The 21,398-nt window shown below is 41.9% G+C and overlaps 1 protein-coding gene across 4 annotated transcripts in view; it reads left to right on the top strand.

Annotated features, from left to right (window-relative positions):
* The window catches only part of THRA (thyroid hormone receptor alpha), a 236,801-nt gene that overhangs the window by 16,820 nt on the left and 198,583 nt on the right, over positions 1–21,398 (top strand). For 3 of the 4 annotated variants that reach the window (XM_072111456.1, XM_072111457.1, XM_072111458.1), the window contains 4 exons: positions 9,947–10,074; positions 11,685–11,828; positions 15,145–15,186; positions 16,582–16,683. The gene's annotated coding sequence lies outside the window, so the exon portion shown is untranslated. The remainder of the gene's footprint in view (positions 1–9,946; positions 10,075–11,684; positions 11,829–15,144; positions 15,187–16,581; positions 16,684–21,398) is intronic. The other variant, XM_072111459.1, reaches the window with a different exon arrangement.

Genomic DNA, 21,398 nt, shown 5'->3' with positions numbered 1-21,398 from the left:
AGTGCACAGTCAAAGTCGTAAAAACTGAGCCCACAAGAACGTGCACATGCGTTTTTTTTTTTTTCATTTTTCTACATTTGGAATTTTTTTTCAGCTTCGCAGTACACAGCATGTTAAAATCAATAACATTACGGGAAAGTAAAATTTGTTACGCACAAAATAAGCCCTCATACAGGTCTGTACACGTAAAAATGAAAAAGTTATGGATTTTTGAAGGTGGAGAGCAAGAAATGAGCGAAAAAACCCTGCGTCCTTAAGGGGTTAATGCCTTGGTATATAGAGAGGGATCTTCTCAGAGATTATTGTAATTATTGCGACTATTATTATTATTATGGAGATTATTATTATTATTGAGATGATTATTATTTTTTTCTATTATTAATAATCGTCTCCATAATAATAAAAATAATAAAATTTATAATAATAATAATAAGTCTCAATAATTACAGTAATAATCTCTGAGAAGATCCCTCTCTATATATCAGGGCATTAGTCTGTGTCACAGTGTAGATGGCAGATAACACTTCTTAGTTACCAGAAATCCTCAGCTCTGTATCACTGGGCTTATGGCTCAGTTAGTTAAGCTCCTGTCTATGGTGCAGAGGGTCCCAGGTTCGATTCTCAGCCTGGCCAAAACTTTATGTATTTTAATTAAATAAAGAGCTTGTGTCTGGGGAAGCCCTGGAGACCATATATGGACAGATGCTGATCTGACCTGATGACGCGGTCCCTGCTCTCTCCGCTAAAGCCGACACTTCTCTGAAAAGGATTCCCTGCCCATTGTCTGCTCTGGGGAAGCCTAGGAGATGCAGTGACCATATATGGATAGAGATCTGAACCTGATGACGTGGTCCCTGCTCTCTCCGCTAAAGCCGACACTTCTCTGAAAAGGATTCCCTCCCGATGTCTGTAGAAGCCATTCTGTACTGTGAGTTCAGGCTTTCAAAGTATTTACTATGGGGACACAGCGGCGGGACACAGCAGGACCTGGGGGGAGAATCCGTGACAATCTCATAGCTGCCCGTGACGCGGGGCAGAGGTACGAAAAACGGGAAAGACCCGTCAAAATTGGGACAGTTGGGAGCTATGTTATAGTCCGGAAAATACGGTAGGTTGGCTAGGTGAGAAGCTATTGATGTGTGGCAGGGAATCCCCAGTGGAGCATGCAAGGGCTTTTAGACACTGTACACATGAAAAGGTGGCCTGCAAAGTCAAGTTTCCCTAAGACGTTTGCTTTCCTTCCTGACCCATGCCGATGTCCTCTCTCCTCACCATTTCCCTACACTGTACTGGGAAGATACAATGAAACAAAACAACACTGTCCACAGTTGGGAGTGTATACCTTTTTGGAAAATCATACTGGTTTGGCTATTATAGCGCATGCCACCAGGCTTCTTAAGTTAGACATGGGTCTGGAGGAAGTTGCCTTATTTAAAGGGGATTCCCGGAATAAGCATTTTATTTCATATTCAAATGGATCATTAAAATATAAGCTAATATGTAATTAGTTAAAATTTTGTTCCCTTTAGCAGAATGTGTACATACACTGTAGGAAGTATTAAAATGCTACTGGCTCAAATACCTCAGATAGAGCTTAAAGCTCTACAAGGAGCTTTCTTTAACCTTATTAGGGATAACAGGAGACATAGAATGGCAAAATCGGTCATGCTTGCCCCCAAAACCCAGGGGTGCCCCCTCGGTTTATTGGGCAGCACAACTGCAGTATTTGCCACACTGGGCAGGCTCGGATGCGTATACTAAGTGGGTCGAAATCGAGAAATTAAGGATGGCACCAGCTCACACCAATTCCTATCTATGTGGACCCAACCCACCTCAGCCTTAACATTCTTTACTAGGCCCTACCGGGCCTACCCAGCAGTTTAATGGCGCCTATGGTTCGGCATTGGTCCAGGGTGGGAGTATTCCACTTAGCAGAAATGGTTGGTCCCTTAGAGTTATAGTTAAGGCAAAATAACAAAACAACAACGATTAACAGTACTAGCAGTAACAGAGGTCACTTAAGACCTAATCAAAAAGGTAACTCCACTATGCCAGAGTGGTCCGAGGTGGCCCTCACAATTATTGAATAAATACCAAAAACTAAACGAAAAGAGGGAAATCCATGGCAATAGTAATCTTATAAAATAGAGAAACTTTATTCACTGATCTCTTCCTGGTGCATGTAAGTATGGCGCGTGCGACCAATTTTTTTTTTTTTTTTTTAAATGCGGTGGTTTTCGTGCATGCCAGCGCCGTTGCACCACAATCCGATTGCGTGCGCCAAAACCCCGGGGCAATTCAGGGAAAATCGGCGCAAATCGGAAATATTCGGGTAGCACGTCGGGAAACACTCACCGGCCACTTTATTAGGTACACCATGTACCATCAAGGGGTGAGAAAGACCAGTGGGTTGAAATGCGCGTCGGGGGCTGAACACCAGGTACTGTGGTCTACGGGATTTCCCTCTCACAGATTTTCATCCTTGTTTGGGTCTGATACTTTTTCAAATAACTGCATGTTTATTTGTAGTATTTATTTGCTTAAATGGGTTCTCAGGAGGTGGTAAAACATGGCTGCAGTCTTCCAAAAACAGCACCACACCTGACCATGGTTACTGCCAGTACTGCAGCTCAGCTGTATAGAAATGAATGGAGCTTAGTTGCAATACCACACACTACCCATGGTCAGGTGAGGCGCTGTTTTTGGAAGACTGCAGCCATGTTTTTCCACCTCCAGAGAACCCCTTTAACTTCTGTGTCTGGGTATGAGTTTTTGTTATGTGATGCAGTACACATTACTGACATTTTTTTAGTACATCTTTAGAGTTAAGGCATTTTGACTATCTAGTGTGGGAGCACTCCTTACCTAGAGGTGAGTGGTATCACTGCCTCCAAGTGAAACATTTTGTAGTGGGGCAGGTTGGGTCTGCTTTAGTGTCCAAAATGACTGGATTTGAACAGCTGTGCAAAAAAGGTATTTCTGTTAAGGGTACAATATCTGTGATTTATAAGGTGCTTATGCACTGGTACCATACCCCGGCACTGCTCCATACATTGAACCCCACAATCTCGACCACTTGCTGGAGATGCCAAGCGGCTGTGGACACATTATATCATATTCTTTGGACCTGCCCCCTTCTAGTCCCTTTTTGGACTATCATTCAGGCCCAGACAGGTAAACGGTTTGGCTCTACTGCCCCACTGGACCCATTCTTATACCTTCTTACAGGACATCTACCACCAGGATGAAGGATTATAAACCACTGTAAACATTGACATGCTGGTGTGTGCTCCCTCTGGCAGGATCTGCTGTTATTTAAGCTTCTGGTGCCCTTGTTGTTAAGAAAAAAAGATTTTAAAAAGTAAGCAACTTAGGGGTCTTAGGGGCTCCAGGCTCCATTCACACCTATGGAGCTAAGAGCCCCTCAGACATAATTTGCATAACTTTAAAAGCCTTTTATATTAAAAACTGGGCATAAGGAGCTTAAGTGGCTGGGTTAACAAAACTTAATCCTGCATGTAGATGCCTCTCACAAGATATGGGAGCCATTTTGTGAACATATTGGCATGGGAGGTAATTGGGAGCTGTACATCCTTACCTATTGCTTCAGCGCAGTTCCCGCCCCAAGACCAAACTTCCCCACTGTGTCTCTTCTCTTCTGTCTTGAGTTTTATATTAGTGGGATTTGATATAATTATTTGTTGTTGATTTCCCCTCTTTATTGTACCCTCTCCAGTGGGTTTTAAGGCAACAGTGGCCCCTAAAGACCTTTGGGAATCGTTGTATACATACTGGATAATTGTATTATTCTTCTTAAAGGATAAATTAATTCCCTCAATTGTCAGTGTTGTGATGCAGTGTGCAGTGATGGCAGTTATACATCATTACTATGGTAACAGTATAAGTGTATCAGTGACCCCATCCCCTCACATCTCATACAGTCCCTCTCCCCAGCAGTCACTTCTCACCTCACTAAAATCTTCAACCTCTCTCTTCTGGTGTCGTCCCCTCTTCTTTCAAGCATGCTGTTACCCCATTACTAAAGAAACCTTCACTGGACCCATCCAGTGCTACTTACTACAGACCAGTCTCTATCCTCCCTTTCATCTCCAAATTTAAGGAACACCTGGTCTATTCTCGACAAACGCGCTGTCTCTCAGTGAACTCCCTCCTTGACCCCCTACAATCTGGATTTCGTACTATGCACTCCACTGAAACTGCCCTTACTAAAGTCTTTTTGATCTCCTCACTGCTAAATCCAAAGGTGATTATTCTCTCCTTATTCTTCTGGATCTCTCGGCAGTGATTGATACTGTGGACCGCCAGCTTCTTCTCAGGAGGCTTCACTCCATTGGATTAAAGGGCACTGCACTCTCTTGGTTTTCTTTCTATCTCTCTGAACACACTATTGTTGTCTCCTTTTCTGGATCTTTCTCTTCTCATCTTGCTCTCGGTGTCGGAGTTCCTCAGGGCTCAGTCCTGGGTCATCTACTCTTTTCCCTCTATACTGCCTCCATCGGACAAACCATCAGCAGATTTGGTTTCCAGTATACTTTCTAAGCTGATGACACCCAACTATACACTCACCAGCCACTTTATTAGGTACACCTGTCCAACTGCTCGTTAACACTTAATTTCTAATCAGCCAATGACATGGCGGCAACTCTGTGCATTTAGGCATGTAGACATGGTCAAGACAATCTCCTGCAGTTCAAACCGAGCATCAGTATGGGTAAGAAAGGTGATTTGAGTGCCTTTGAATTTAGCATGGTTGTTGGTGCCAGAAGGGCTGGTCTGAGTATTTCAGAAACTGCTGATCTACTGGGATTTTCACGCACAACCATCTCTAGGATTTACAGAGAATGGTCCGAAAAAGAAAAAACATCCAGTGAGCGGCAGTTCTGTGGGCGGAAATGCCTTGTTGATGCCAGAGGTCAGAGGAGAATGGACAGACTGGTTCGAGCTGATAGAAAGGCAACAGTGACTCAAATCGCCACCCGTTACAACCAACGTAGGCAGAAGAGCATCTCTGAACGCACAGTACGTCGAACTTTGAGGCAGATGGACTACAGCAGCAGAAGACCACACCGGGTGCCACTCCTTTCAGCTAAGAACGGGAAACTGAGGCTTCAATTTGCACAAGCTCTTTGAAATTGGACAGTAGAAGATTGGAAAAACGTTGCCTGGTCTGATGAGTCTCGATTTCTGCTGCGACATTCGGATGGTAGGGTCAGAATTTGGCATCAACAACATGAAAGCATGGATCCATCCTGCCTTGTATCAACGGTTCGGGCTGGTGGTGGTGGTGTCATGGTGTGGGGAATATTTTCTTGGCACTCTTTGGGCCCCTTGGTACCAATTGAGCATCGTTGCAACGCCACAGCCTACCTGAGTATTGTTGCTGACCATGTCCATCCCTTTATGACCACAATGTACCCAACATCTGATGGCTACTTTCAGCAGGATAATGCGCCATGTCATAAAGCTGGAATCATCTCAGACTGGTTTCTTGAACATGACAATGAGTTCACTGTACTCAAATGGCCTCCACAGTCACCAGATCTCAATCCAGTAGAGCATCTTTGGGATGTGGTGGAACGGGAGATTCGCATCATGGATGTGCAGCCGACAAATCTGCGGCAATTGTGTGATGCCATCATGTCAATATGGACCAAAATCTCTGAGGAATGCTTCCAGCACCTTGTTGAATCTATGCCACGAAGAATTGAGGCAGTTCTGAAGGCAAAAGGGGGTCCAACCCGTTACTAGCATGGTGTACCTAATAAAGTGGCCGGTGAGTGTATACTTCTGCCTTACTCCAGAACACTAGTGAATGTCTCTCTGCCATCTCTAACATCATGTCTGCTCTCTAAATCGTTCTAAGACTGAACTCTTTATCTTTAAACCATCTACCAACCGACCCAACCCTGACCTCTCCATCTCGGTGTGTGGGATCACTATAGAACGGGGCACCGGTCATGCTGTCTTGGGGTTGTGCTGGACTCCGACCTCTCCTTTGTACCTTATCTCTTGCCGCATGCATCTCAGAGACATCCCCAGAATCTGTCCATTTCTGACAATTGAAACTTTTAAAATGATATTTGTTGCGCTGATTCACTCTCGCCTAAACTACTGTAACTCGCTACTAATTAGGCTACATTCACACGAACGTATGGGGGACGTATATACGGCCGACGTATATACGGCCGATATACGTCCCCCATACACTCCTATGGGCGCACGGCACCCTACGGGAGCGGTACGGTGCAGCACACGTGCGGCACCGTACCGTTCCGTACCCGGGAAAAAGATAGGACCTGTCCTATCTTTTCCCGTAATACGGGGCCGTGCGCTATAGGTTGCTATGGAGAGGGGCGGGGGTGAGCTGCGCTCACCTCCTCCTCCTCTCCCCGTACACTGCCGTTGCCCGCTACGGTACGGTACGGGCGGGCAACGGCAGTGTGAATGTAGCCTTAGTCTTCCACTCACTAAACTTTCTCCTCTGCAATATATTCTTAATGCAGCAGCCAGGCCAACACTACACGGATACCTCCTGTCTGAGCCAGTCAATGCACTGGCTGCCTGTCTTCTACCATATTCACTTTAAAAAAAATAACCCTCATCCACAAAGCTCTGCATAATGCTGCACCTTCCTGCCTCTATTCTCTCACCTCAGTCTATCGCTTAACCCGTGCTGTTCGTTCTGCCAGCGATATTAGATTAATCTCTACCTTAGTTCGAACCTCTCATGCATGTCTCATGCACGTCTCCAGGACTTCTCCCGAGTTGCTCCAATTCTTTGGAATGCCCTTCCCCGGACTATCACACTAATACCCAAACTCCAAAGTTTCAAACGTGCTCTTAAAACCCATCTCTTTAGGCAGCCTATCACACTCGCTAACTGCATGAAATGTCAACTCTCTTTACTAATCCATCCACTGTTCTCCTCTTGTCTGTTATCCAGCAAACTCCAGATATATAGTAACCCCATAGCGCTCTGCGCCGTAGCTGTACTGCGCTGAGTCCCACGATTAGCGCTCAGCACAGTACAGCTACTGCGCAGAGCCGATGCCGGTTCAGCGCTGTATAGCAGCCGAACCGGCATCGTTAGCCGCGGGATTTCAATGGTAATCTACCGCTGACATCCCCGAGGTCGGAGTGGGCTCCGATCGCGGGTGTTTAACCCGTTAAATACCGCGGTCAACGCGACCGCTGCATTTAACATGCCTTCTGGGGGTCTTTACCCCACGATCGCCGCCCCCACCCCCCCGCACCGTTTTCGGGGGGGGCGATCGCTGTTTTGGCTCCTCTGGGGTCCGATCGGGACCCCAGAGAAGCCTGGAGGGTTTACCTTTAAGATGGCGTCTGTGACGTCATCTTAAAGGCAAAGTGTCAGCCTATGCATCTGCATAGGCTGGCACTGATAATACCCTGCAATACATTAGTATTGCAGAGTATTATCAAGAACAAGCAATCAGATGATTGCTTGTTCATATCCCATGGTGGATCATGTAAAAAATGTACAAAATAATGTTTTTCAATAAAAAATTACTTTATAAATCACTAAAAATGCCCAAAAGCCCCAAAACATATAAAGAGACATATAACGCTCAAAAAAGTCAAAATCATAACACAAACCCCACATATATAGTATCACCGCGTCCGTAACAATCCATAGAATAAAACTAAATAACTATTGAACCCATATGATGAACGCCGTAAGAAAAAAATGTCAAAAACCCGCCAAAAATTATGATTTTTACCTATTATATCCCACTAAAAATGCAATAAAAAGTGATCAACAAAACATATGTACTCCAGAATGATATTGTTGCAAAGAACAACATGTCCCGCAAAAAACAAGCAATTAACCAGCTCTGTAGCCAAAAACGTAACAATGTTATGCCACTTGGAAGACAGCGATGCAAAAATGATAGATTTTTCCCCACATTAGGGTTTTATTTGGCAAATTTAGTAAAACATAAGAAAAAATATTCATGTCTGGTATCCCCGTAATCGTATCGACCCATAGAATAAAGATAACAGGATTATTAGGATATACGGTGAACACGAAAAAAAAAAAAAAGTAAAAAATACAGTACAGAATTGATGCTTTTCTACTCATGACCTCAAAAAAAGTTCCAAAATTTTCAACAATAGGTGATACCAACCCCAAAATGGTAACACTGGAAAAAGCATCTCGTCCCGCAAAAAAAATGCCGTCACATGGCCCAAATAACGGAAAAGCGAAAATTTTATAGCCTTCAAAAGGGGGCAACCAGAAAACTAAAATCCTGGCAGCTGCAGGGTGCTCCTTCCCTTCTGCGCCTCGCTGTGCGCCCATAAAAAAAGGCAAGCCACATGTGGGGGGTCGCTGCACTCAGGAGAAATTGTAGAACAAATTTTATGGTGAGTTTTCTCTTTTTATCTTTTGGAAATGTGTAAATTTTAGGGCTAAATGAACGTATAACCGACAAAATTTGACCATTCTAAATTTCACCGCCATTTTGATTCAATTACTATGAAGATCTCAAGGGGTTAACAATCTTTGAAAATGCTGTTTCTGATAGCTTGAGGGGTGCAGATTTGAAAATGGGTTGGTTATATAGGGGGTTTTGTTGCTAAATATGTAAAATTTGATTTCAAACAGTATTTATCCCCAAAATAGTCAATTCTGAAAATACGGAAAATCGCTATTCGATTTGTAGGCCGCGTGACGTCAAAATAAATTATCCAAACATTTCAAAAATTATGAAAATGTAAAGTAGACAAATGGGAAATGTTATTTAGGTGGTAAATCTATCTGCCTGAAAATGCGGTGATTTTGAATTTCGAAAATGGCAAATTTTTCTAAAAATTCATCATTTTTTTTCTTATTTTTGTAAATAAACGCAAAACTTATCAGCCAAAATTTACCACTAAAATGAAGTACAACATGTGGGGAAAAAACAGTCTCAGAATCGCTTTGATAAGTAACAGTGTTCAAAAGTTATAACCACAGGAAGAGACACTGGTCAAATTTCAAAAAAAAGTTGCGAGCCTTAACCTGCAAACAGGCTGCGTCCTTAAGGGGTTAAGCTTCTCTGCAAAAAAAAACACAAAAAAAACGGATCAACAATATTTTAAGGTAGCATGCAAAAAATAAGAAGTTCTGGCCATTAAACCATCATGTGGTTATTCACAAAAAATGCCCTGGTCATTAGTGCCTTTTCAGGCGCATCACTAAGGGGTTAATGCAGTTGTGTTTATCAAAATGTGAAATTTACTTATTGTGTTTCAACTGCTATGTCAAATACAGGCAGTCCCCAGGAAATGTACAAGATAGGGTCTGTAGGTTTGTTCTTAAGTTGAATTTGTATGTAAGGCGGAACTGTATATTTTATAATTGTGACACCAGACAGATTTTTTTGGTCTCTGTGACAATTGGATTTTAAAAATGTTGGGTTGTCATAAGAACAAGGATTAACAATAAAGATTCCATTGATAACTGTTATAGCTGTTTATTGTAGCCTAGGGCTAAAGTACAGTAAATTACTAATATCCAGAGGTCCGTTTGTAACTAGGGGTCGTCTGTAAGTCGGGTGTTCTTAAGTAGGGGACCGCCTGTACTACCTAAAAAAACAAATGGCTTTTCTCCATTGTGTCTTAACCGCACCTAACTGAACTGTCCGAATTCACTCACTCAAATATTGCCTTAGAGCAGCTAATTTAATGTATATTGCTTCTTGCAAAGTCTAATATTTAGTTGGTTTCTACGGACAGCGGCTATGAGTAATGTCCACATCACTGCCTCTCCCTGGCGTTCACAGTCCCCAACCAAAGGTGGGCACCAGAAAAGTGTGATCCAGGGTGTAGACACCCAGCCCCTCCTATCATTTGCCATTATGCTGTCTGGTTTTTATGTTGTGTTTTTACATTTCTGACTGTAGTTGCGTTATACCCACAGGGATAAGTTCTAGGAGCTGACAGATATTTATCCCATGAAATGGCTGCTTTCTCAATGTATATAGTGGAAAATTTCCAGCAGCTTCAGACGTAGCAAGTGTGAAACATGGATTGGAGCCGCAGTAACCTGTAGGTGTAAACCAAATACTTTTATGTGGTTCATATTTGTAATCTGGAAGCCCCTTTTCACCCCTTACTTTACTTTTTTCTTTGATCGTGGCTCTGGTACCATTCACTATATAATAGTTGAGAACTGAAGATATTAAAAAATTGTCAAGTATGAAAAGCTATATGGACCGTGTATATATGGTATATCACATAGTGTCTAGTGACAAAGACACCCATTATGAAGGAAATGATCAAATATAGCTGTCCATTAGCCACAGAGGTGTACATGAACACAACTTTATTCATACTACACATTTTAGTTTGGGATTCAAGCATTTATCTGATATTTATTTATACCAATTTCTACATTTTCAAAGTTTTATTAAAACAATTGTAGTTATGTCAAACATGTTCTAAATGTTAATATATCTCTTGACATATAGGGGTCACTATACCCTTCATTTCTTTCACTTTGTATAAATAAATACATTTTCTCTCATGATTCTCCCTTCAGTGTACACTTAAAGGGAGATGTTATAGGCATGTTTTAGTCATTCAGCTGCTCCGTCCATGCTGGGCAGTGAAAGTGTAGTAGGGGTATTGTTATTGCCACAAACAACCCCCAAAGCGCATCAGCCTAATTGGCATGTTTCTTGAATAAACATTTGGCACGGAGGGAGCAGCTGGAAAATAAACAAAGCATGGCTGGCTTGCATGGGCACAGCCCTATGTGCCATAGTAGTTAGCTATTGACATTTAATTCATCTGCCATATACATACATTTCTTCAATTGGATGTTAAGAAAAATGTTCCTGTGTGAAGATAATTTTTCTTAAATGTGGTCATGTTCTTGGATACGACCACCGTTGCTGGAGCGATTGCACATTGAAACAAATAGTTTTTGCATATAAAATGTCCGGGAGTTGATGCAAGTCCCACTGCTTTCCTGTGGTGGTGAACGCTGAATCCAGGTGGTCAGGCACTTCAATAGGGCATGTGTGGTCACCGGTGCAGGGGTGGTCGCATCCAATGGCAGCTGATTTCTAAGGGAACACTATGGTTACAGTTATGGGAAATTATTTTTACACAGATACATTTTTTAAATAAATGTTTATATATGGTAGATGAATTCAATTAAATGTGAACGCCCAAATGGGCATCTACACTAATTATTGGCAGGGAATCGAGCCGCAAGAGTGTGTGGCCATTTTCTTAACATAAAGACGTATCTTATCCAATATTTTACCATGACAACTTATTATATGCCTCAGAAGCTGCCAATACTGATGACGCTAGTGTGATAAATGCTCACCTGTTGTCAGAGGCTGTCTCCAATACTATGGCAACATCGGCAATCTTTGTAACACTGCAGCGAGAAAAGTCTTAGAAGAAAGAACCTCTCTCTGCTTCCATATTAAACCCATCAATAAATATGGGACTTTTGCTATGCATAAAAAGACTAGAGATACCATCTGCAGTATCTGCCTAGTTTTGAGTATCACTGGAGTCACTTATGAGGGTAGCAAGTACTGGACCGCACATTAGGCTACAATGCCTGGATGCCAGTTTCCTTTGGCATCACTTGCTAATTGGAAAATTATCATGCAGCTTGTATTTCCTTGTGTTGGCAGGGGAGTTATCTACTAATAAAGGATGAAAGAGCCTGTATGTAGTCTGATGCCGGATTTGTCCTGTACCCGCTTCTATCTGCCCCATTTCCACCTGCTGAGAAGAGGAAAGCGGGCTACGGCAGTAAAGTCACATGTGAACATGTGGTAATATGAAGTATTATGCAAAGGTTTTGGATATTTTCTAAACCATCTTTTCATTTAGCATTAGTATTTTCAACAAACTTTGCGTGATCTTTAAACATGAGCTTGCACCCCCGTAAATAGTCTCTGCTCAACCTTTTTACTTCTACAGTACCATAAATGAAATTTGCTCATCCAATTGATCCAGAATATTGATGTACATGCCCAGAACCATAAAGGATGTATCCTAATTTTAGTGCCAGATATTGGCACAAGGAAGTCAACGTGTGGCTCAAACTTTTTCACAATTTCTAGTCCATGTTGACAACTTTCTAAATAAAAGGCAGGATTAGTAAATCTGGCCCAATAATTTCATAGTGTGTGCGCATGTGTCCTCTTTTCCGCACCCTATAGCTCTGACTCTAATCTTGTATTGTTCCGTGCAGCATCTATCTTTTTCCATCTTCATCCCATAATGTTTCATATATCCTCTCCTTCTGCTGCACATGGGAACTTCCCTATAAATAATATTGCGTTGTCCTTTCTGGGTTACAGATTCCTTCAGGGTGTGTATGAGACGATCCTAGACATGTGAAGGAAATGGAGCATAACAAGAGAGGCGGGCAGGCTGGCACACTCTGGGTATCATATCTCTGTCTAGGTCACATCTCTTTTTGCTTCGTAATATGGAGGGAAAATACCCAGGGGGCAGAACTATAGCTCGTGCTTTAGTACAGCAGTTTGTCATGCAATGCTTGTTAATTTCGCTAAATGATGTGGATAGGAAATGGTGATGGTTTTTTTCAATCACTTAATATGTAGTATTAAAAAAAATGCAGATTGCCGCATATTCTTATTTAAAGCCATTTATTATCTATGCATCACTTACTTATAAGAAAGCAAGATTATTATTATGGACATTTCTTAAAGCCCCTGGAAACGGCACAATAAAACATCTTGTAGTCATATATACATGGGAAATTAAACAAATTATGACACTAAATGGCAAAATATTCTTTGTTATTTACAGGCTTCTTACAGAGCCTAGACCCCTTAAGGTGACAGGTTATTCCTAATAACAAGGCTTACCTCTATTCCACAGGATGCGGGAAAAGATATCTGGGTATATTGATCATGAGCAGAGGGTCAATGAAACGGTAGTGAAAATGCATGACCATAACATTAGCTTGTTTGGTACTCAACGTTTGCCTGTAGAAGTGAAAGGACTGGTGACTGTGAATGCACACAACTACCGTATTTTTCGGACTGTAGGGTGCACAAAAAACCCTTTGATTCTCTCAGAAATCAAAGGTGCGCCTTATTGTCCAGTGCGCCTTATATATGAACTGCACTTACAGACAACAGCTGCCTTGAGCTCTGCACAGGTCTGACACCTGGTGACCTATGCTCGTCATCCTTATACTGAGGTGCGCCTTACAAACCCAGGCATTTATTGAAGGTGCGCCTTATAGTCCGAAAAATACTGTACTCTATTCAGGACTTCTCCCAATGATAATCATCTTATACTCTGTGGACAGAGGATTAGTGTCCTTTGTGGGAAAATCCATTTAAGAAGAACCTGTCAATAAATTCAGTCTCCCTAAATAAACATATTTTTCTGGGGTTGGGACCCTAGTTTGGCACCATCAAACACTATAGGAGTGTTGTGAAATTCTTACAATATCATAAAAGAGAGCGTGTCCTGCTTGGCCGGCCCCTGCCATCTATACCTCCCCATGCCTCTTCTCAGCATGTTATATGACATGGGTAAAGTCATCTAAGGGCATTTACCCAGTTGTGTTTGCGATGTCTACCCCATGTATATATTTGATCACATGAAATCACAGCAGCCTCCATGGATTTCGTGATTTCGTGTCATCACATATATACATGAGGTCGACTTTTGTAACACATCACCCTGGTCACATGACATGAAGTGGCCAATGATGTAACAGAGATCTCTGGTAATGTTCCACATAGCAGCATGTTCTGTAGCAGTGAAACCTGCCAATCAGGAACAAGGAAGCAGAGTAATGCAGTAACCACTGAATATTCAGACGAGTTGCATACAAGTTTCCAAACTGATTTTTCAACCCTGCAGCCTTGGAAAAGTACTATTTAGGGATAATGGTAATGCATTTCAATCATAGTTTCTAAAGGATTTTTTGTTTAAATTGGTTAATTTGCATGACAGGTTTTCTTTAAGCGTCACAAAGTTGTCCCAGATGTCTTTTACATGAGGCATACATGGTTCCTAAAGATACTATTAGGTATAGAGATATCATACTCTTCCAGAAAAGTAATATGACAACAGTTTTCATTTTTCACAGAATCAGTGAAACAAGATCTTGGTATGGCCTCAAATAAAATCTGTGGAACCATGAATCTGCACTCTAAAAAATACACGATCCACCAGGATAAAGGATAGTAAAGCACAATTACATGCAGGTGTGTGTCCTCTCTGGAAGGATCCACACTTCTTTCAGCTTCTTATGCCCTTGTTTTTACCAAAAAATCTTTAGAAATTATGCAAATGACCCCAAGGTGCTCAATTAACAGCTATGGAACCGGGAGCCCCTCTGTTTTCTTTTGCATAATTTGTAATGCTTTTTTTTTTATAAAAACAAGGGCATAAGAAGCTGAAATAAGAGCAGATCCTGCCAAATGGGGCACACAAAAGCATGCAAGTGTGCTTGGTTTACAATCATTGATGCTGGTGGTATATTTCCCATAAACAACCTTTCCCAAAGTGTCATATCATAAGTTTTCAAAGAATAAACCCCTTCAATAAATGCCCATGGCAACCAGTCAAATATTGTTCTTGGGGTTTACCTTAGGCTACATTCACACTGACGTGTGCCCGCTGTACCATAGCACGGCCGGCATACGTTGCCGCCGGGGAGAGGAGGAGGGGGTTAGCGCTGCTCCCCCCTGCCCCTCTCCATAGAGTAACATGGGTCACAGCGCTGTATTCAGAGAAAAGATAAGACATGTCCTATCTTTTCACTGGGTATGGAACGGTACGGTGCCGATTGTCGTCTATGGGGGATGTATATATGCCGTGTATACTCCGCCCGTATATAGGTCCCCCATATGGCAGTGTGAATGCAGCCTAAAGGACATACCTGGAAACTCTGTATGAACAGACAGAAAGTACTAATACGATTGTCAGTGAAAGTGATCTCTAACATCTGTTCTCTATATTATTCGGACAGGAAGAGCAGTTAATATCGTACATCCAGGTTTTGTTTAAAATGTTTCATAGAGAAATGTAATCACAGGCACATTTATCCAGTGCTGGTGTCACACCAATCCCTGATGCTTGACTCTTTCATTACAGGTAACAGATGGAAGTAGACGTCCTTCAGAGACATTCCCAGTGGTAATATTTATAGGGTTATGGGTGAAATATAATAAATTGATTATTACTTGTGAATGGTTAATTCTGTTAAAGTCCAAAGTGGACTTTAGCAATATTATTGTTGTATTTGTATTCCTGGTAATCTTAAAGAGCAGTTCAATTTTGGCACAGATTATACAGCTGAAGCTTTACTTTTTTTTCCAATTACAGCAACAGTTATAACTGAAAGTAATAAAAAAATGATAACCATTGTGTTTGTATATTTTTTTAAATATAATACAATTACATTTTATTTCTAGTGTTCAATGCAGGCAGAGCTTGGGGTACATTTTAGACCAACAGCTATCATGTTACGACAGCCTTCAGTCAAGCTTCTCTGTGCCTTTTTTTCTGTTCCTTCTTTCCCCTGCAGTGAGCAGTGTATGTGAAGTCCTGAAAACATCATAGAGATAAGGAAAGGAGGGTAGAGATTAACTTTTCCCATACCCAGAGAATGTTTCAGCTGAAGCTGATGATTCACCTGGAGGGTTCACACATGGCATTAAAACATGCGTTTTCAAACGCACAATAAGCGCTGAGAAGAGGAGATTTGCCTAATTACATTGCTGTCAACATTGCATTTACAAAACGCACGTGTTAACGCCACATGTGAGCACATCCTGTATGATTGATTTTCCATGCAGGTTATGTGATCATGACATCATTGCAGGTCCTTTAGTCCCCAAGTAATATCCTCCTGGGAGCTTCAGGACCTCAATGATTGAATTTAAGTTCCTGCAGGGAAAAATAGTGTGCTGGATGACTCACTCTAGTATAAGCTGAGGGGGACTTTTTCAGCATGAAATTGTGCCTCAAAGGTCAGCTTACACCAGAGTATTTACGGTATTTAAAAAATTGGTGTTGCGTTCAATACAGTACGTATTTCATCTGTTGTATGCAGGAAGCAGTAGTCTCATAGTACAGAATAAACTTATTGTTTATTATTTCCAAAGTATTATACAGAAAAGCAACATTGCAATGAAAGATGCTCTTTGGTTCCATTTCCTATGTGCCTCTATATCTGCACTCTTATATCTCACTCTTTTTAGCATTTTGTCTTACAGCTTGCTAAAATTTCCTAATAATGTGTCACTATGTTACTCCTCCATCCTCTCGCACACCTTCCAGACACTGCAATATCAGCTCCCTGTTTCTCCCTCTCACATCTATCACCTCTTTATAACTTATACACGTGAAGAAAACATCATCTGAAAGTTTTCTGGGAGTAACTCATCCCCGATGTCCTTGAATTGCACTTTATTAGGCAATTCAAGTATACTGAATGAACGCTGCCTTAGGCCGCCTTCTAGGTCCAAAACACGTCACCTTTTTTCTACAGTGATCCCTATCTTTTCTGTTTTTAATATGTTTTTATAGCTAAACTGATGAAGTATTTGTAACTTATTAGCCTGCCTTGTGACTGGACCAAGTTTGATGCCCAGTCTGGTACAGCGTTGAAATGGAGTATACAAGCTATGGGTGAGCAGAATTTTTTTTTCTTTTATTTGTCTTAACTACTATTGAGGTTGGTTTTACATGGGTGTGATACATCAACAATCTTGAGATCTCTTCACTCTATTGAACCATAGAACCCCACTGTAGTCCATCAGAACCTCCAGACGTTTTGACTGTAAAAAAGATGCTGAAATACTACTATATTACAGCCCTTTGATGGTCTTATGCTAATTTATATTATATTATATTTATTGCCTTCTGAATTGGAGAGCATTGGGTTAACAGCCGAGCACTTTCTTCCATGGAGCAGCCTCAGCAATGCAAATGAAATGTTTTTTTTTTTTTTTTTTTGCTTTAATTGCGTGGAGAATAAAACCATTGAGTCAGGCTTGCAATGATTACAGCCACATCCTCTGTCCTCGAACCTGCTGCAAACTTTAGAGGAAGACTAGAGCAATTAGAGTGTATTAAGGTGGGCACCTCTGAGACTGCAGAACCACAGACAGAGCTGCTCGCAAGACCTGGGAAGCATTTGGGGATTGCTTTGATATGATAGCTGGATATTGATTATCAGCAGATGCCTCATTAACATCACTTTCATGGAAATGAACAGGCTAAGAGCTCTTCTTCCTCTTTGAATTTCTTTACACTTTCCATGATGCATCCAAAGCTTAAACATACAAGGCCTGTGGATGAACTGTGTTGCATTGGGGCCAGGGAGTCAGGTAGTGTGCTTCATTCCCCACAATCACGCCCAAGGGGTCACCAGAGTTTGTTTGTCTGCTTTGAGCCACTGACGGCAGCATTCACATCCTCCCACGCAGCATCCTTAGTGAGAGTTACCCTGACAACAGACAGCAAGGACCATGCAAGTTATCTCTCGTTTTATTGTAACTAGGCAAACTAGATACCCTATAGACGGGGCGTCATGTGTTCGCTTATGAGATTAGTTTTTCTTTTAGTAGGAAACTGACATCCTAAACATAGAATTTAGGAATTTTATAGATAATTCATGCTTGGCCTGCATTGCCTGCTCATTCACTGCCAGCTGTGAAACCACTTAATCTGTTTGATCCCAGAAACTTCTTTGTAGTCAGGATTTAACCTTCAGCCCCAGCTGCATGAAAATCCAGCTAAGTATACCCCTCCCCACATTTATACCACTGCTCTGCAACTTGTGGAGAACACAAGGAGTTTGTAATATATTTTATCAGACAAAAGTGCTTCTATTTCCACTTTAGCACCCTTTATTCTTCCCTCTTAATCTGATTTTTGCCTAGAAATCTCTGCTGAATTTTGTCTTCCTAGAAAGAGGAACAGAGGTTTACTGCAGTGTCAGGTTACATATAAGCAGGACAGTTTCGAACTTATTTGTTGTACAGGGTGAATTAAAAAAAAAATCACAGCGGTTGTTAAAATATATATTATATCCCCACCCCCAGATTTTTACCATCAAGAGCCCCCCACAAATTAAAAATTTTGGAGACATGCATTCATGCCACACTATCCCACAAAGTTATCTTAGACATTGCTCCCCTCAAATGAGTTCTAACATACACAGTGCCCCCCCTCTAATTAATATGTACAGTGTATTTCAAATTATAATATTGTGCCTGTCATGAATTATTATAATAGTGATTTACAAATATACTTCACCAGAACAAGGCTTAGTACAGAAATACAACACGGAGCATGGTGTTCAATACAAGTACCCAATTCCCAGTCGCACAGCACACTTCACCCAGTATATAGGTATCCAGCACACTGCAGCCCTCCCCTGGTATATAGGTAGCCCCAGCATACTGCAACCAACCCCTGTATATAGGTAGCCCCAGCACTCTGCAGGCCCCCCAAGTATATAGGTAGCCTCGGCACAATGCAGCTTCCCCCAGTATAAAGGTAGGCCCAGCAGACTGCAGCCACCCTCCCAGTTTATAGATAGCCCCAGCACAATGCAGCCCCCCAGTATATAGTTGGCCCCAGCACAATGCAGCCCCCCAGTATATAGGTGGCCCCAGCACAATGCAGCCCCCCAGTATATAGGTGGCCCCAGCACAATGCAGCCCCCCAGTATATAGGTGGCCCCAGCACAATGCAGCCCCCCAGTATATAGGTGGCCCCAGCACAATGCAGCCCCCCAGTATATAGGTGGCCCCAGCACAATGCAGCCCCCCAGTATATAGGTGGCCCCAGCACAATGCAGCCCCCCAGTATATAGGTGGCCCCAGCACAATGCAGCCCCCCAGTATATAGGTGGCCCCAGCACAATGCAGCCCCCCAGTATATAGGTGGCCCCAGCACACTGCAGCCATCACAGTATATAGGTGGCCCCAGCACACTGCAGCCATCACAGTATATAGGTGGACCCAGCACACTGCATGCCACCATTCCCCAGGATTTAGGTAGACCCCGCATACTGCAGCCTGTAAGGAGGCTGTAGGAAAATGAACATTACAAGTCACATAATGACCAGAAACATTATTACCATATTTTTCGGACTATAAGGCGCACAAAAAATCCTTTGATTTTCTCAGAAATCAAAGGTGTGCCTTATAGTCTGCCACCTGCTGGTCATTCATCCTTATAATCAGGTGCGCCTTATAATCCGGTGCGCCTTATATATGAACCTAGACATTTAAGCTGGCATTTATTGATGGTGCACCTTATAATTCGGTGCGCCTTATAGTCCAAAAAATATGTTACTCTCCGTAAGCTTTTAAATTATCCAAAGTTTCTCAGAAGGTGATACTTTTAGTACCTTCTGTTACAACTCTGATTCCGTGTGGACAGTGTCAGGAGGAAAAATGTACTACACAATGAAAATCTTCACTGTACAATATTAATATTAAATTTGTCTTGATCCTCTTTTTCTTACTTTAAAGGTTTTGCTATGCAATTTTTTTGTATCTAACTTTCCACACTGGATAGATTGTCTTGTTCTACAATGGTTGACGAGAAATCTAGGAAAATGTCCCCCTAATGATCTCTGATTTAAGTCTTCAGTTCTGAGAACCTCTAGACATATTTCAAAAGCTTTGCAGTTGAAATCATCTGATTTTAGGATTAATTTAACTGCAGTGGAGTAGTTAAAGGGTATCTTATAGATGCAGGTCCCAGTTCTGGCCATATGGGAAAAAAAAGCTAATGGGGTTGAATTTACCAATATACATCTTTTCAAAGTTCTGCACTTTCATGATCAGTAAAGTGAGGCCTCCTGTCTTTTATCAGACGGACATTCCTGTCCATAAAATGGCCTAGGACGGAGGGTCATGTGATCTCTATCTGTCCATGAACAATCACCCTGCCAGGATCTTATAAAAGTATTCATGAATATAAGATCAAGGTCCTGCCAGGGCGATTGCTCATGGACAGAGATCACATGATCCTCCATCTGCAGGCATCTTATGGACATCTTGAGGGTTTGGTCACATGTACTGCTAGCGCTGCATTTACAAAAACAGGGCTACCGCACAGGGCCGGGACTCGGGCTGATGGCATACAGAGATGGTTTCCAGTGCCATCGGTAACTGATGACATAAGCGATCGTCCGAGCCACGTCCCCGTGCACTGAAGCAGCGCTAGCCATACAGGTGTCTCACCCTGACTAACAATTTGTCTGTGTCATAATGGAGACTTCCATTACTGTTGTGATTGAGTGAAGGTTTTTTCTCTCTAATTGAATCTCTGTTGGTGGTGACATTTATTTTTTTGTTTGTAGTGAAATGAAGCAGTTGTCACAACAGATGTTTTGTTCTTCTAAATGAACCCATATTTTCTCCTTATAACATATTAAACTAGACACCTGTGCCACGGCATGTAAATCTGTGCCACATGAGACAAGTGGGTGGGCATATTAATCCTACCCATCCTTATAAGTAGAGTAAGAGATGCCAACTCATACATAAGGTATAAGCAACTGCATTACCCAAAGCCAAAACATTCAAATGTTTCTTTTAATTGACACAATTAATGACTGGGTGAACTTCCATCCACACACAAGGTGACCTCCTGCTGAAAGATATACAGAAGTGAGGAAAGCTTTCTGTCCAAAGTGCCTGCTAGACAAAACTGAGCCCACGATCCTCTGGTCTGTGTAATAAATATATATGATGTATTTCTCATTCGGCACACACCCCCACCCTCTACCCCTCACGTCAGTCTCCATTCCCCATGAGTCCTGATTAGCATGTTGGAACTCAGAGCAACTGGCGTCTGATTCTTCTCTCCCAGCCAAAAATTGATTAGACGCTTTCTGGAAATATGTGTAGCTAAACCGCTATGCTAATTGAGGGAAATGGAGTTGTGTTTTTGCATGCTTCTGCAGTGATATCACTCCTCCTGCACTGCTTTATGTTACAGGCAGTAACTACTTCACTGCCAAGCCACAAAGTCTTACACGTGAGAGGCGAGAGAGTTAAGTTGTGATGAAAAAGTGTTGTCAGCTGTCATTCTGGGACGAAACTGTAAACCTATGATGGTAATCTGCATGTACAAAGCCTTTGGCAATGCATTAAAACCCAGTTCAGATGCTATTTTAGTCTGCTTATTGTATTTATTGATAGAAATCCTGCAGGACCTGTACTTAGGCGTTTAATAAGCACTGTACATTTGAGTACCTGTATATTTATTGGGACAGTAATATAAAAAAAAAATTCAGACAGTTCCTGGTCATGTTAGCAAGCATCTGATCTATTCATGTTCACAGCTCAGAGGCAACTAAAGTGGAATTACTTTTTGAA

The sequence above is a fragment of the Engystomops pustulosus genome, chromosome 6, assembly GCF_040894005.1.
Source record: "Engystomops pustulosus chromosome 6, aEngPut4.maternal, whole genome shotgun sequence".
NCBI classification, from domain to species: Eukaryota; Metazoa; Chordata; class Amphibia; order Anura; family Leptodactylidae; genus Engystomops; species Engystomops pustulosus.
Note: the sequence above shows the minus strand (reverse complement) of the source record. Positions and strands in the feature narration are given on the sequence as shown.